This window comes from Nannospalax galili, unplaced genomic scaffold (genome assembly GCF_000622305.1).
Source record: "Nannospalax galili isolate Female #2095 unplaced genomic scaffold, S.galili_v1.0 scaffold24, whole genome shotgun sequence".
Taxonomy (NCBI): domain Eukaryota; kingdom Metazoa; phylum Chordata; class Mammalia; order Rodentia; family Spalacidae; genus Nannospalax; species Nannospalax galili.
Genome location: NW_008352654.1, coordinates 2,045,517 through 2,060,316, shown reverse-complemented (window position 1 = coordinate 2,060,316; position 14,800 = coordinate 2,045,517). Strand labels below are relative to the sequence as shown.

The following is a 14,800-nucleotide window of genomic DNA, read 5'->3' as shown; positions in this document are numbered from 1 at the left end:
GGCTAGGGCAACCCCAAGCAACTCATGGCCTCTTAGCCTCCCTATGTGTTAGGGAAAGAGTTTGGCTAAATGTTCCCCAGTTCTAGAATGACTCTCCAAAGCCGGGTAGTTCAGGACTCTGAACTACAGCCCGTTGAGGCCTTAACCCAGCAAGGTCAGGTGAGGAGAAGCTGCCAGAGGCTGGGAGGAGTTTAAGGCACAGGCCCATCTGTACTGTAGGGCGGCAGGTTACCACTTCAGTACCTTTTTGAGCTCTAGTGACCTTCTCTTACAAACTGGCAAGTTTTGGCTACAGTGGGCTGGACCTGGGCATCTGCCTACCTATTAGGAAAAGCAGAGGACCAAAACTCCTCACATGCTCCTTCTCTGGAGCCCATCTCCCCCAAAGAATCTAGATGGCCTGAGGGAATCCCCATCTGGCTGCAAGCCTAGTATACTTCCTCTCTCCAAGTTCTGGTGGACAGATTTCACCCTGGCTGATCCCCTCCCCCTCTCTGAGACTTGGAGGAAGAAGCAGTTCGTGGAAAAAGCAACTCTCACCATGAGCTCCCTGGGCTGGGAGAAAGGCAAAGGGAACAGGGAGCACCTTCCCAGGCTGGCCGCAGCACCAGGCACCATTCCAGGAAGAGCAAAAGCAACAGCTGCCAGGGAAGCCTCAGGCCTCTAGTCCTGGTTCTCTCCCCAAGACCTCACAAATAGCAACCGGCTCTCTTGGGGAGACCCTCACCCCCACCTAGCCAAACTCCAGCTCTTCCTGATGTGTGGCAGTTTTCTTCCAATTCACTTAACTTGGTGATTCCCCTCACCTCTGCTCCTAGTTAAGTTGGTAAACCAGCCAAAGGGTTCTTCAGTGGGACCACCCCCATCCTAGCTCCACCCAAACCTCCATCCAGGTCACACAGACAGGATTAAGGTGGGAAAAAACAAGGGAACTTTTTTCAGAGGCTGAGAAAGCATCTCTACCCACTAAGTTGTTTGGCCTGAGGCCTTGGAGGGTAGGTTCCACAGAGCACAATGTGACCTCTGGGAGGCTGTCTCCTCCAGGGACAGAGTCCCTTACACAAGGCTGGGCTCTTCCAGCTGTGAGTAGATCACATAGCTATAACCTAGAGCCTAAGGATTTAGAAAATAAGCTTCATTTAAACAAGCCAGGACACTGCATTTCTACCACAATCAGGACACCCTACATTTCCTCCTCCCCAGTGGGAGCAAAAGGCAAACAAGAGCTGGACCTGATCCTAGTGAATGGACAGCTAGCATCAGTTGCAAACCTACTTACCATCTGCCCATCACTTTGCATGCATAATCTTCTTTAACCTTTATAGTAACAGAACAAAGTACTATTGTCCTCTCCAGTTTACGGAGGGAAAACTGAGGCTCAGGAAATTAAGCAATGCCCAAAGACACACTGCAGGTGGAAAAGCTGGAGAATGAACCTGAGTCTGCCCAGGGGTCATTCCCATGCACCCACCAGGCTTCCTTTAGTCACTGCCAGGGTGTCTGTCCACACACCATCCAGGAATGGTATTCCAGAGTGGAGGCGGAAGTGGGTGTGGATGAGTTTTGCTTGATAGCTCTGGAATTTGAATTGATGCTCCTCACTAACTGTTATGGCTCCCAAGTTTGCAACAGTGAGAGCCCAGGGAAGTGTACATTCAGGTAGGGGTGGAGGAAGGGTGATCTAGATTCCAAAGAGCAGTCTCCAACACTGAAGTTATGCTGTAATGCTTCTGATTCATAAAATGAGCTCACAGTCTTACCATGTCCTAAATGTTGCTTTGAATGCAAATGTGATCCCTCACTAAGAGCTGGGGATTTCGGCATTCCTGGCCCCAGCCCAGGGTACAATTTTCTTTAGTCCCACAGAGTTGTGATGTACAGAAGCAATCCCTCCAAGGAAAAGCCACCACTCTCCTGCAGCTTGCAGTGAGTTGAGAGAGAATCGAGGCCCCAGCTGTCCCTGCACTGGTACTTATACACACACACAGTAAGGGTAACAACCTGGCATGGCCAAAGGAAATGGCCAGCTTAGCAGATCTCCAGGCAGGAGGCTCTACACTCTCATGCTGTGGTCCCCTTGGGGTCAGGATGACTAAGACACAGGATCTAGAAGGCCAAATGCAGAGTAGTGCCAGGGAACCAGTTTACCAACACCAGAATCATTCATGGTGGACTGATCCTTTTGAAACTAATGATGCAGTGTGTTAAGGTCCCTCCAGCAAAGCAGGGATTCATTGGGCCCTCCACATGCCAATTCCTTCTTTCTTTTTCTTGATCTTTTTGAAACAAGCTCTCCCTATAGCCCTAGCTGGCCTGGAACTCTCTATATAGACCAGGCTGGCCTTGATCTTACAGAGATCCCCAAGCCTTGGCCTCCTGAGTGCTGGGATTAAAGACATGTACCACCATGCCTTCTTTCCCTTCTTTTTTCTTTTTAAGACAGAGACCACATAGCCCACCCAGTATAGCCTTGAATTCATAAACTCAAGTAATCCTCCATCTCAGCCTCCCAAGTATCTGGGACTTGACAGCTGTACCACTAACCTTGGCAGGTGCATGTTTTTTTGATAGAGATATTTCACTCATTTAACTAACACATACTAAACTCTCACTGGATGCCAGGCATCGTGGAAACAACATTGAGCTTCCACTTGAGCAGAAGCTATGTTTTACTTATATTAATTCAGAGTCCTGACAGAAACTCTATGAAGGAGAGTCTGTTTCTGACACTACAGTATGTGCGCAAATAATGAGTGTTCAGAAGGCAAAGGTCTTCAGCAGTGACATTTGAAACAGGACTCAAAGGAGAAGCAGGAGTCTCCTAGCTACTTATGTTCCCACCCTCAAGCCAGCATGAGCAAGCTTTTCTTTTGGGAAACCTAACTGCAGAAAAGGGGCTATTAAGGCCCAAGATCTATCCTCCGGGCCTACAGGACACTAGTTGGGTGCATTCACCATCTGCTTCCCATCCCCATCTTCTTCCAGGGGTCTTAGCTCCAATAAGTAGCCTTTCCCTGGGTTTCCAGCCATGGGCAGTCCTCAACTGCATCTACAACTGCATGTTGCCTTTTTCTCTCCTTCTGCTTATTAAAAGCAGCATCCCAGCATCAAACACTAGGGCTATTTTTAAATCTCATGTTTAAAAGTTAAACTCTCATCCTTCTGGGCACTCCAAGGGCACTCTTTCCTGAAATGAGGAGTAGGGGTTCTGCCTGGTGCTTGGAGCTGCCATATAGCAGCTGGCAGGCTGTCCCAGAGCAAGCTGTAAACCTGGGGGTTCTTCACCCCTTGACCCTGGGAGCTACAGACCAGAGAAATCAGCCAGAGGCCAATCCAATTAGAATGGAGACTGGACAGGGGCCATGCAATGAGATAGTTTATCACAGTAATTGAATGTTTACACCCTTATTATTCACTGGGCAGAGCAGCAAGAAAGAAAGGACCCGTAAGTCCTCAACGGAAGGGCTGTCTCTTTGGTCCTGGAGCCATCTAACCCTGTGGAAACGGTGCATTTCTCTGATGCCATGTGCCACAATTTCCCTGAGCGGCTCTGGAATAAGACCAGCGCTTTCATCCCCTTAGATAAGGCCCTAAGGTTGGAATCACAGTCACAATCTTCCATCTTCCCCAGACCTTCTTTAAGTCCTAAAGCTTCAGGGACAGAACAACCCAGGCTTCCAAGGCCCAGCTCCCCCTGCTGGAGGAAGCCTGACACCCTCTCCCCTCCCCAGCCACAGCTGCCAACAAGGATCCCCCTGCACACACGTGTCATGGTGGCCTCAAAGTCTAGCCAGTGCTCCCCATCCTACTTAGCCTAGGTCCAAAGTGGGATAGTGGAAGCAGGAAGTAGCCACTGAAGTTGTGGCCAACAAAGTTTAAATGAGGCAAGTAACTTCCCCTTTCATCCTTCCAGCAGATCAGACTAGAAGATGGTTGGGAACACAAAGTGGCCTCCCCTTTGGGTGGCAGGCACCTCCTCTAGCTTTGTCTTGGTTCTGAGGCTTGAAAGCCTCAAGGTGCCCACCAAAGGCCTGGGTAGGGGGGCTCAGCGGGGTTGCACACATTCCTCGTAGTGAGCGTCGGGGGGTGATTCATTAACTCCACCAAGCCGGCCATAAGCAGGGCCCGGATGAACTCCGACTCCAGCACTCCGGCTAGGCACCCTAGCACACAGCACCGGGCCAGGAGCCGCGCTGGCTCGCCCCATCGCTGCGGCGCGGCCGTGCGGGGGCTGGCGAGACGGATGACAGGTCTGAGGTGCGCCAGAAGCGCCTGGTGCGCAGGGTGAGGCGGCTCGGGGCTCGTTCGACAGCCCGCCCGCGCTCAGCGCTGCAGCCTAGGCCTCTACCGCACTTACCCAGTCCCCGGTTCCAGCCACACACAGCACTGTTCCCCCAGAGTCCCCGCGCCGACACAGCCGCCCATTCCCACTTTCCCAGGCTGGAAAGAGAAGGGGAGCTCCAAGTTCTCGCAGCTCGCGAGCCTCTCGTGGCGCCTCCCCGGCCTGAGCTCCGTCACACCAGCGGGTCCCTGCAGACACCACGTTTCGCTCGGGCGCAGGAGCAGCAGCCATAGTCCCCAGCCTCGGGAGGGTTTTCCTGCCCCGAGTGGGCGGGGGCCGCGATCGAGTTGCGTAGCTGCAGGAACACGGCGGGGCTGCGCTCCACACGCAGCTGCGGGCCCAGGGTGCGGGGTGCCGGGTACTTGCCGGTCGCGGGTAGGGTGCGGGCCGGGCGGAGGCGGCCCACGCTCCCACTCCCGCCGCCCCGCAGGCCGCAGAAGTTGGTCAGCTGCGGCCCCGCGTCCCTGCGCGTGCAGGGCTGCAGCCCGCCGGTTGAGCGGCCTTGGCTTGCACGGTGGCACGGGGTCTCCTCGCCAGCCGCGCCGCGTGCAGGCCTCTGCCGCCTGCTAAGCAACGCCACTTACCTGGCTCCACTACTCCGGCCTCAGCAGGCTCCCTTCCACCGTGGGCCCGCCGCCTGGGGTCGCCTCCGAGAGTCCAGCCGCCTGCACGCACTCCCGGATTTTAAAAACAAACAGGCGCCGTCGCCTCCCCGTGGCGTTCTCCGGGCTTCCGCCAGCCCGCGCCTCCCGAAGCTGGGAAGTTTGCAGACAGGGCCCGGGCGGGACGTGCGGGCTGTCACCCCCACTCGCGACACAGGCGCCTCGGTGCGCCCCGTGCCCTTACAGTCCGCCTCCGGAGCGCTCTAGTGTTCTCCCTCCCTCCGTGTCACCCCCAGTCCTGCGATGCAGTGTCAGGATTGCACGGCTCTGACTCATCGGTTGAGCTCACAGCTTGAAAAAAAGAGAGAGAGCGAGAGAGGGCGAGAGGCGACAGCGAAGGAGGAGGACTCTGGCGTGCTACAAAGGATTGCACAACTCGAGGCTGGGAGCGCGGAGCGCCCAGCGACTGGCCGGCGCGCACGGCTCCGCGGCGAGGAGGAACCAGCTCTACCACTTCATCAGCACAACTGTCTGGGGCCGCCTCTCCGCCAGCAGGCCCGGCGCCGCCCACTTCCTGCGACCAAATAAGGCCGGGAAGGCGTCTTTAAACCTCATGCGGCTGCCCAGGCTGGGGATTTCCAGCAGACCTCACCTCTACTCTCCAGGCCGTGGCCACCCTCCCCCAGCCCAGACCTGAGCCCCCGATGGCTTTGCGGTAACCAACATGCCACGCGGCTGGTTCCTTGCACACCAAGGTCAGGAGGAGACAGTGACGAAATGTTTGGAAACTCATCGAGCCTGCCAGGAAAGTGTGTGTGCGCGATGGTGGAGAGGGCACAAGTCGCTTTCTTCCACAAAGAAAACTGTGGTTTGGGATACGGTAAATTATGCAGTCCTCTCCAAGGCGCTTTATTAACACCCTTCCCGAGTTTCACTTTCTAACCCACCCGCCTGCCAACGGTACCAAGGTTACTGAGAAACCAGCTCTGTCCCTATAAAGGACCCACATGACCATTACTTAGGAGATGAAAAGCTCCTGGATTGAATTCTCACAACTCAGGCCAGAGTTGAGAACCTTTTGACTCAATGCCACATCTCTGGTCCCCTCCCTAATATAATTTTCTGGTCCAAGCCCTAGTGCCTCTTTTCCCCGGTTTAGTGAATGATGGAAAACAATTTCTGCAGTTCAGGAGGTCTTCCAGAGCAGAGGGAAAGTCAGGTGTATTTCGGTGTTTCTTTGTTATTGCTTCTCAAGATGAGTCAGAAGATTTTCCTCTGAAGGAAAAACCACTGAAGAATACACTGTTCTGGTAGCCACTTTCCCCTGTGACTGGTCCTAACTGTCAGGTGCATCCCTTGATTTCTCAGGAGAAGTGGAGGGGCAGCAGAATATGATTCTCACACACCCCCACCACCCCTACCCCCACCCTCCCAGCGTGCAGGGCCTGGGTCTTTGATTTATGTAGAGAGTAAATGGCCCAGATCTTGCAAGATCCTAAGAGACATGACTTTCCATCCAATTCCACCTTTTTTCTGGCTTCACTGCCACCTGTGTGCACCTGGAAATCACCTTTCCCCTGAGGAAAAAGGATTGTCTTATGCTATGACAGACAGGTCAAAGTAAAGATCACTTAAAATAGTCTTTGCTACAAAATACCAATAATTATGCCAGGGGACTAAACCAGATGATTTTTCTTTTTTTTTTTCTCTCTCTCTCTTCTTTTTTGGTCTTTTTGAAACAGGGTCTTCCTGTAGCCCCAGCTGGCCTGGAACTCACTGTGTAAACCAGGCTGGCCTTGAACTCAGAGATCACCTGCCTTCCAAGTGCTGGGACTACAGGCATGTGCCACCACACCCAGCCTGGCACATCAGATGATTTCTTAAAATCTCTTCCAGTTTAAGATCCATGATTCTTTGATTGTCCAAAGTAAATGAAGGAGGGCTTGTAAATTGCCTTCTATAAAGAAAAGCCCAGGGTCCCTGATTTAGCATCCACTATGACAAGCCTTAAAGCACTTCCCCATACAGCTACTAAACAAGTGTGTGAGAGTATTTTAGCCCTCTCAAAGGATGGGAACACAGGTTGAGAGAGGTTAAGTACCTTACATAAGATCATAGGGCAAGCCAATCCTCTGTTACCTTTCTTCCTTCAATCTCCCACAGAGTAAGGCAGTGAGCAATTGAGGGACTGGGGTACTCAGGCACACAAGTCCTCAAGTATAAGCTAGACCCTCAGGGCTCCTGGGTATAACAACCTTTTTTATTTTTCCATTTGCAGGTTTCTGCCCCTCTACTGACAATTGGTCCAAGTGAGGAAAACAAAAGCAACCCACAGTCTCCAGTGCCCACTACTGCCATGCTCCTCATTAGGCCTACAGCCATCCTGACATTCCTTAGGGCTCACTCAGCTTCTGCAGAGGGAGCCCCTGAGAGATAATACAAACCAGCCCTGGGACATCCCCAGTCAACTAGAAAGGGCAGCTGGGGAGCACATTCCTAGAAGAGCCATAGAACCAGGGCCCAGCCTCACGGGAACAAGTAGGAGCCACTCCAAAGGGCACTGTTCAGCCTCGTCCTGCCAGGACTTCCTCCCCTCCCACACAGACTACAAGGCCTGTCCCAAGAGCAGCACAGGAAGGAGAGGTAAGTGGCAAGATGCACAAGAAACAGAAGTCATTGGAGGACCTCTGCTTACTTCGAGCAGCAACTCCTTCACCTCAACCAAACTTCAAAATTTGGCTTGGCAGAAATCTACCTCCCAACAAGCACATGGCAGGTATGAAGGAAACTACAGCCTTTCTGGGAAAGCCTTAAAGGTCAGTCTTGCTGCAGATATGACAGTGCAGAATCACTGACTTGTAAAGTAAAAGTTTTGGTTTTAGAAGCTCTAGCCCCTCCTACAAGTCTCTGGGGAACCAAGTAGGTGACCTTTGAGATTGTGGGGTAGGAAGGTGTTCCTGAGACCTTACCCTTTTTCTGCCACCCACTTCTTCACAAACTACAGGGAAGAGAATACAGAGCTCCTGTTCCCATCTGCTGTGAAATAACCAAAGCATCCTGGACTACTTTCCCAACTCTGATTCCAACTGACAGTAGAGTAAGGTATTAGAGATTGCTGAGACATGCCAACTCTAGTGGCTGCTCAGAGTAGTCCAGCACTCCTTTGACTGGCCACCACCCATGTGCAACCCATTAAAATCTTCCAAGGGTGAATTTTATGATACTTGAGTATACTTCACTAAAGCTGTTATAAAGAAGGAGAAGAGGAAGAGGAGAGGAGGAAGAGGGGGAAAAGAGGAAGAGGAGGAAGAAGAGGAAGAGGAGGAAGAGGAGGAGGAGGAATCGTAGTAGCAGCAGATACCTATGATCCTAGAACTCAGGAGGCTGATGCAGGAAGAACAAGAACGGGAGAGCAGCTTGGGCTCCAGGATGATTTTCTGCTGGGCTCATCGATTTTGTGTCCTATCTGAGGAGTCCCTCAAAACTGGCCCCTCCCTCTTCCCTTTGTGTCCTTTCTACTACATCTTTCCACAATACTGTGAACCTGGGCTGAATAAGGACACCTCTTGGATGCTGTGTCTTCTCTGTATACCTTTGCCAGGCCCTTTCTTGGGGAGCAGAGAGAACAAAACTACCCCAGTCACTAAGTTGGGCTAAGAAGTCCTTGCACTCTCTTTTATTCTTGAATACCAGGGACCCTCCTCTTGAGTCATACTTATTTCACCTGTTCGGGGGCATGGCCATGCCTGATACACTAGCCCCCAGCTGTCTATATCCCTCCCACCTGCCCCTCCCCTGTAGGCCTAGTGAGGTTCTGAGTGCCTTTGTCAAGCTTGAGAGGGAGCTTCTGTAGATGATCCCAGCTGCTGCTGTCACTCCTGGAAATATGTCTGGCTGGGTGCAGGGAGAAGGACAAAACAGGTGTGGCTGCCAGGGAGGGCAGGCCAGCAGGGCCAAGGGACAGAGGCACCCTTTCTTTACAAGAGCTGCCAGCTTCCCAGAGACCTCACTTAACAGTCCCAAGCCCCTGCAGAACAGGCTCTGGACAGATTCCCTTGTGGCTGTCTGCTGGAACTCAGCTTCCCTACATTATGGTAGTGCGCCAGGAAGATAGGGATCCCCAGAGATCCAGTATGTACAGTGGGGCTTGCTTTAAAATGAAAATAAATACTGATAAATCAGGGACTAGAATCTAAAATTCATAGTCATGGGAGTGTCCAGGTTATAAGCACAGGTTAATTCCTGAGTCCCAATCTTGGCTTATGCTAACCTGATGACCTTAAAATTACTTAAACGGCTTTCTTAAAAAAAAAAAAAAAAACCCTAGGCCAGGCGTGGTGGTGAATACCTTTAATCCCAGCACTCTGTGAGATCAAGGCCAGCCTGGCCTACATAGTGAGTTCCAGACCAACTGGGACTACAGGGAGACCCTGTCTTAAAAAAGACAAAAAAAATAAATAAAAATCAATTATTTATTCATTTAGATGCAGAGACCTTAAGAGAGTGTTGAATTCCCTGGAACTGGTGTTACAGAGAGTAGTTAGCTGCCATATGGGTGCTGGGAACTGAACCTAAGTTCTCTGGAAGAGCAGCCAGTGCTCTTAACTGCTGAGCCATCTCTCCAACCCCTTAAAAAAGTTTCTTAAAGACTTAATTTGCTCATCTGCAGAGTGAGGATGAGAGAGTTTTTAAATGTCTGGCCCATATTAGGTCTTTGATTTGTGCTGGCTATCATTTTCCTCATCTCTTAAAGCTGACTTCTTGCTTCTGGCCATACATGTTATGGTCCACAGTGCCATCAGGATGCTCCCTCCTCAGCAGCTCTCATCATCTACATCAAGCTGGGGCTGTGAACCAGACTGTTAGACACATTCTTGGACCCGTCCAGCACTGCCCTACTTCCCACCCTCAGCATCATCCTCCACTTGAAACAGACAAACCACCTGAGATTCCCCAAGGTGCCTGCTTTCTTACCCTCATCCTCATTTATGTTCCTCCTCCTGCTCCTTTCATCTGCAGGTAACCCATGGCCAGGTCTCCAAGGAGACTGGAACTCATAGCAGCTCTTTCAGGAAACCTCCCTTCATTCTTCCAAGCAGGGGGAAGCTGATGAATGCATAGTGTCAGAGTCCTCCTGGATCTGTTTTACCAAGCTTGCAGCTGAGTGCTGGCTAAAAAGTCACCACTGTCCCCCCCAAAGGGAGCTTTGGTGGGACTGATTGTGTGGTATAGCAATTTGTGCTGCAGGATTGCCTGTGGGTTCAGGAAATTAGCACAGACATATCTCTGTGAGTTTGAGGCCAGCCTGGTCTACATAATAAGTACCAGACCAGCTGGGGCTACAAGGAGACCCTGTCTCAAAAAAAAAAAAAAAAAGTAAAAATTAGAACATTGTTTCTACTTTCATTGTTACTGTCTCATTGATTCGAAGATGTACCCCCCCATTTTAGCACATCTGAAATCAAGATGCTTTTTTAAAAAAATTATTATTTATTAATATTATTTATTATTTTTATTTTATGTGTATGAGTGCATTGCCTGCATGTATGTGAGTGCACCAGTGTTGTGCAATGCCGTGGAGGTCAGAAGAGGGCTTCAGATTCTCCTGGAACTGGAGTTAAGGACAGTTCATAGCCACCATGTGGGTGCTGGGAATTGAACCCAGGTCCTCTGCAAGAGTAGTCAGTGCTCTTAACTGCCGGGCCATCTCTCCAGCCCCTCAAGATGCTTCTTACAATGAATAACATGTATTTATTTGTTGTGGTGGTTTGGTTTACAGTGTTTGCCTTATTTAGCTGCTGCTTTTCTTCCTCCCGACAGTAACCTGCAGGCACCCACACCCCTGCTAGGTCTCCACTCCTACACATTCACCTCCATTCCTCTTTACTCCACAGTCTACATATGCTCTCTGCTTACTGATCCTTTCTGGGGTCAGAGCATCATGGCCCAGGACCAGAGCTCCTCAAGGGCACAACCTAGATCTTCCTCACCTTGGTATTCCTGATGTCTGCATAGTACCTGCACATGGTGGGTGCTAGCAAATACTTGTGATAAATGCATCCATAAAACCACATGTAGGAAAATTTATGTAATCAATTAGGGGGGTAGAGTGATGCTCAGCAGTTAAGAGCATTTACTGCTCTTTCAGAGGACCCAAGGACCTGGGTTTCATTCCCAGCACAAACATGGTGGCTCACAACCACCTATAACTCCAGTTCCAGGGGATCTGATGCCCTCTTCTGGCCTCTGTGGGCACTGCACACATGTGGTACTCTTACACATGTACCCAAAACACTCATACACATAAAAATTTTTTAAAGCCTTTTTTTAATTCTATTTTTAATTTTTATTTTATTTAGTTATTTATTTTATGTGTGAGTGTTTTCCTGCATATAGGTAAGTGTATCATGTGTGTAGTGCCCACAGAAGCCAGAAGTAGGTGTCGGATTCCCTGGAATTGGAGTTCCAGACAGTTGTTGGCCACCATATGGATGCTGGAAACCAAACGTGGGTCCTCTGCAAGAGCAGCCAGTGCTCTTAACCAGAGTCATTTCTCTAGCCCCCACCAAATAAATAAATCTTTAAAAAAATAAATCAGGCTGAGCGTGGTGGCGCACGCCTTTAATCCCAGCAGAGGCAGGCAGGTCTCTGAGTTCAAGGCCAGCCTGGTCCACATCGTGAGTTCTAGGACAGCTGGAGTTACAGGGAGACCCTGTCTCAAAAAGACAAAAATTAAATAAATAAATAAATAAATAGGAGTGGTGGTGCACACCTTTAATCTCAGGAGGCAGAGACAGGCAGATCTCTGTGAAATGGGTGAGATCTCTGGCCAGCCTGGTTTACATAACAAGTTCCAGGCCTGCTGGGGCTACAGGGAGACCCTGTCTCAGAAAAAAAAAAAAAAAAGTAAGTAAATAAAGTAATCAATTACTAGAACATTGTTTCTATTTTCATTGTTACAGTGTTACATTGATTCTAAGACGTACACCCCTCCCCATTTTAGCACATCTGGAATCAAGATGCTTCTTACAATGGATAACATGTATTTGTTATGGTGGTTTGGTTTATGGATTTTGGTTTTTATGCATGAGATAGGATCTTACTATATTGCCCAAACTGGCTTCAAACTCCTGGGTTCAAGCCATCTTCCTGACTCAGCCTTCGATACTGAGCCTATAGGCCTGTATGTGTGATTTAGTTACCAGTTCTCTTTCTCTTATATTTATTATTTTTATTTTATGTGTATGAGTGTATTGCCTCATGTATATAAGTGCACCTGTGTCCTGCAAGGCCCACAGAGGTCAAAAGAGGGCATCAGATTCCTCTGGAACTGGAGTTATGGACAGTTGTCAGCCACCATGTGGTTGGTTGCTGGGAATCGAACCCAGGTCCTCTGGAAGAACAGCCAGTGCTCCTAACCACTGAGCCATCTCTCCAGCCCCTCTCTCTCTTTTTAAAAAGATTTATTTTTTATGTTTTTTAAGAAATCATGTTTATGGCCAGGTGTGGTGGCCTACGCCTTTAATCCCAGCACTCGGGAGGCAGAGGCAGGTGGATCTCTGTGAGTTTAAGGCCAGCCTGGTCTACATAGTGAGTTCCAGGACAGCTGGGGCTACAGGGAGACCCTGTCTCAAAAGACCAAAAAATAAAAATAAAAAAAATCATGTTTATATATGTGTCTGTTTGTGGGTAGGTGCATAAGAGTGCAGGTACCTGCAGAATTCAGAGGAGGGTGTTGGATCACTGGAGCTGGAGTTAACAGTTGGTTTTGAGCCACCTGATAGAAGGACTGAGAACTGAACTCAGGTCCTCTGCAAGAGCAGTATGCACTCTTAAGTACTGAGTGATCTCTCCAGCCCCATTTTCTCTTTTTTAACTTGACATAAAATAAAGGTATCTATTAGAATCAGTGACTCCTTGGGTTCAGTGGTGTATGGTATTATTAGAACTGATATGTGGTCTCCTGGGTCCTAGAGCCTACAACACAAAGTCCACTGTGCTGTGAGGCCCCATTATCTGAGCTCAGTAGCAGTTTAGCACTTAAGCTCTCATAAGTAACCTATAATTTTCATAAAAGAAGGACTCCTATGTCTAGATACCTACAGAAATGCCCCATGAAAGCAAGGATAGAGGATGTGGAATAGCCTATGAACTAAAAATCATGTGAGCAAAGTTCTATGCCTGATTCTTCCTCTGATTTTCCAGATGACCGTACACAGGACCAGCCTAACACAATCAAGCCTCTAGGGTATGCCTGACAAGAGAAAACCTATGGTTTCACCCAGCACCCTGAGAGGAAGGCATTATCCTCATTTTATAGATAAGGAAGCTGAGGTTCATGAAGGTGAAGCAGCTGTCCCAAGGTCATACAGATGGAATTTGATCTTGGACTCTGATTCCTTCTCTCCGCCATATCATAGAGGATGGATACTCTCAGAGCCTGTGTTTCCCAAATAAGGAAACTGGATAAAATCAAAATTCATGGAGCCTGGTAAACCATTCTTCCTCCCTCATAGGGATAGTTTATCTGACCCATATATTATGTTTTATTCTAACTGACTTTACTGCTGACCCTTTTTTTGTAATCAGGAGTTTCAAACTGAAAATTAATATTTCTGGTTTGTCATGGAAAAACAAAAACAAAAAAATTAAAAACACAAGTTGGGTGCATTGGCCACATCTGGGAGCGTTCCACCTGGGAGGAGGGGCTGAACGGCACAGCAGGAGGAGTGGCACTCGGCTCTGGCTCACACATTCCCATTTTCTGCTGGTCCTACTCCTTCCTAGGCCAAGGCTTACTTTCATTTATCATCACACTGTGCCAGCCTGTCATTTCATTCTCCCAGTTCCCTGCTGGCCTCTGAGTGTGTGTTGAGTGCATGACCCCTACACCAAATGAACTCCAGAGACCTTACAGCCTGAGGCTTCTCCCCAGGCACTTCTGGGCAACCACCCTCCAAGGTGGTCACTTTATAAACTTCCTTCAGGAGCTCCTCAGAAAGCCTCTGACTCCCTTTAACCTCCTGCCCTTTAGCCTCTATCCCAGGGCTCTCCTAGAGCCTGTCCCTTGTACCCCAGAATTCAGAAGGCTGAAGGCCAGAGTCACTGGGGTAGTCAACCTTCCAAGTATGAAAATGAATCAGACAAGGTTGAAGAGTAGGCCCCACCCAGGCAGGGAGGGAGGAAGACTTGTGTTTCCCAAGAGGAAAGTGGTTCTCAGAGACACATTAGCAGGAGGTTTTCCAGCAGTTGCAGGAGATGAGCAGGGTTTGACACATGAGGAAACACAAACAGCAAATCATCAGGAGGAAAAAATGTAGTCTCAGCAGCAATTTTAGGATATGTAAATTAGAACACCATTAGGGCCCCATTAGTGCCTAGTCAACTTGAAAATAAGTAAATAAGACAAGAAAGCTGCTGTTGAGAGGGTTTTGGAAGAACAGCTACACATCCATTCCTGCACTACCCTAAGCTGCTTAAATCCTTCTAGAATGTGATCTGGCATTGTGTTGAAAAAGTCTAAGGCTCTAACCAGGTAATTATGGTTGGGAGACAATCTCCCATGAAGACAATCCAAAATAACAACAGAATGACATGGGAATGGGCCCAACACATGGACCAATCTGATAAAACTGATGAAATCTGATGCAACCATATAAAGTGACAGAACTAGCCCAAGGAACTGTTTAGAGGCCAACTTGCAAACGTTAAAACTTCCACAGGATCATTAGAAACAATCAAGTGAGAAGTCTAACCAGTGTAAATTGTTGCACTATAATGTTTGTTCTGTCAAGTTGATGAAGCTCGTTTAAATAACAAGGACTGATAATGATCCAGACCATGATATAGGAGCCAC

General features: G+C 49.1%; 1 protein-coding gene and 1 long non-coding RNA gene across 5 annotated transcripts in view; one reads left to right on the top strand and one right to left on the bottom strand.

Annotated features, from left to right (window-relative positions):
- Positions 1-14,800, bottom strand: part of Elmsan1 (ELM2 and Myb/SANT domain containing 1) — a 77,211-nt gene that overhangs the window by 37,618 nt on the left and 24,793 nt on the right. The window contains exon 1 of one of the 4 annotated variants that reach the window (XM_029554427.1): positions 4,927-5,231. The exons of 1 other annotated variant lie outside the window; for it this stretch is intronic. The gene's annotated coding sequence lies outside the window, so the exon portion shown is untranslated. Of the gene's footprint in view, positions 1-4,357; positions 4,849-4,926; positions 5,232-14,800 lie in introns of those variants that run through there. 2 more of the 4 variants (XM_008849768.3, XM_029554426.1) reach the window with 2 other exon arrangements.
- LOC115067102 lies at positions 5,420-13,276 on the top strand. Its single transcript, XR_003846537.1, has 3 exons — positions 5,420-5,824; positions 7,223-7,587; positions 13,150-13,276. It is a non-coding gene; the product is annotated as an uncharacterized LOC115067102 (long non-coding RNA).